This window comes from Triticum aestivum, chromosome 5A (genome assembly GCF_018294505.1).
Source record: "Triticum aestivum cultivar Chinese Spring chromosome 5A, IWGSC CS RefSeq v2.1, whole genome shotgun sequence".
In the NCBI taxonomy this organism is placed as follows: Eukaryota; Viridiplantae; Streptophyta; class Magnoliopsida; order Poales; family Poaceae; genus Triticum; species Triticum aestivum.
In genome coordinates, this window is record NC_057806.1 from 701,800,372 (window position 1) to 701,802,910 (window position 2,539).

Genomic DNA, 2,539 nt, shown 5'->3' on the forward strand with positions numbered 1-2,539 from the left:
TCTCACTTCAGCTATGATCCTGTGAGGGTTCCTTCTCTTTGGGTGTCCACCGCCCGCGCCGCAGGAACCGCGAGTGTCCTAGATTCTTCTGTAGTATTCAATCTTTATTAGCTACCTAGCCAGTGATGTATTCGATATATAATATTCGAGATGATGTATTCGAGATTATATATTATTCGAGACGATGTATTCGAGATTATATCTATTATTCGAGACGATGTATTAGAGATTATATCTATTATTCGAGACGATGTATTCGAGATTATATCTATTATTCGAGACGATGCATTCGAGATTATATCTATTATTCGAGACGATGTATTCAAGATTATATCTATTATTCGAGACGATGTATTCAAGATTATATCTATTATTCGAGACGACGTATTCGAGATTATATTCGATGATGCTTATTATGTACTATGATTGATTCAGTTTTTCCTTATTAATTGATTGCATCCATGCATTGTAATTTGAACATATTTCTTTTGGATTAGTTAAACAAAACCTATGGCGGACAATACCGGCAGAGAGGGAGAAGAGGCCCTGTTCAATATCATACGAAATCCTCGCGGGCCAGATGATGATCAGAATGAAGAAGATTATGACGGCTCCGAATATCTAAACAACACCGGGGAGGGTGATATGATATTTGACCGCGACGACCGAATTGATGAAGTCATGAACTATGAACATGACGAAGAAAATGTTGATCTTGAAACAACAAAGACCGGCGAGGTATATATATTTATATAAGCAGGCATCTGGTGATCATCACATGTTTTAAATGACTTGAAGATATATTAACGAATCGATCTTTCTTCTTTCAGCCATCCGGATCGAGCAAATCTTCAGGCAACAGGACGAAACAAGGCCCGAACAAAAAGTTGAAGGAGGGCGTAAAGTACAATATCGAGGCAATCAGACCTAATGGCGAACCATTAGCGCCTAAGAAGATTGCGGACAAGTTCATTCGTTAGTGCGGAGTTCTTGTGAAGGACCAACTCCTGATCTCCCTTCAAGAATGGAGAGAGCCAGCAAAGCCACGTCCAGGAGTTACTTTTGTCGACGACAGACAAAAACATTTGCTTTGGGAAACGCTCATGGAACATTTCACCCTACCAGATCATTTCACAGATGCAGATGTGGAGAAAGTCAAGGACGCTGCTCTTAGGAAGATGGCGGTTGCATTCAAGAACCACAAGATTCATGAATGGGCCAAGTACGTCAAGGGAGGAAGGAAGACTCCAGTATTCGAGGGAACACTAGAAAAGCAAAGTGCTCATTAGGACGATTTCGTGAAATTCAAGGATTCGGAATTATCTAAGGAACGGTCCAGACTAAACAAGGCCAATGTCGCAAAAAAGGATAAGTTCCATAAGCTGGGGCCAGGTGGCTATGCGGTGGGAATGCCTAAGTGGGATAAGTCTGAGAAAGAGATGCTGGATGCAGGTGTCACTCCAGAAACATTGAGTTGGCCCCCCAGGTGCAGGACTTGGTTCTATGCGCATGGGGGGAGTTGGACCCGAAGACAGGCAAAGTTTCGAAGAAGGCATGTCTGGACGGAGCCGAAGATAAGCTACTTGTTGCAATAGAAGAGGCTCGATCGGGGTTGTTCGAGCCCAACAGAGAGAACGACGAGCTTACGCGTGCCCTGGGAAATCCTGAACACCTGGGAAGAACACGAGGCATGGGCGCTATTCCGTGGTATGAGGGGTTTTCGGACTGGAACGCCGACTACAGAACCCGTGCGAGAAAGAAGATTGCGGAGGAGAAGAAGAGGAAGATGGAGGAGGAGCAGAGGAAGCTAGACTATGAACGCCTTCAAGGCCTAGAATCAGCGCACGCGGACTTGGCAGTCAAATTCCAGCGGCAGCAGGAGCAGATTGACTCACTTAGCCAGCAAAGGGGGGCTCAGCAGCTAGCGGATGATCCACCAATGGATAGCACCGTCCCATCCATGCCGAGAAGCAGCATGGGTTCCGCCCCGAGCAACGCATTGCTGGATAGCTACCCAGTGGATGACATCATGGAGAACACTAACTACGAGCTACACTTCAAAATGAAGAACATATCCATGAAGGTGTCGGACGCCCTTGCTTTTACAAATCCCCCCGAGGCAACCTTCCATTGCAACCCGATTTCAGCGGGCTATGCTCGTGTCTTGGTTGATGAGGTGGTGAACCAATATTCGGGGCTAGAGCTTGACATTCCTGGAGGTGACGATGAGCACACACTAGGAGAGGCCAACCATCGTATCATCCTATGAAGAAAGGATTGCATCATCTTTCGAAGGCCACCGACACCGCGTCATCCGACTCCTCGTCGCAGTCCGCCACCGAGTCAGCAGACTCCCGCTCCTCCAAGTCCACCAACGCGTCAGGCCACTCCTCCTCCAAGTCCGGCACAGCTTCAGGCCACTCCTCCTCCTCCAACTCAGCCACGTCAGCCGTCTTCGCCGCCTCAGCAATGACGGAAGAGAGCCGCCTCAACTATGGTGCGTAGCGGTACAAGTCGAGGTAGTACTGGAGGTACAGGC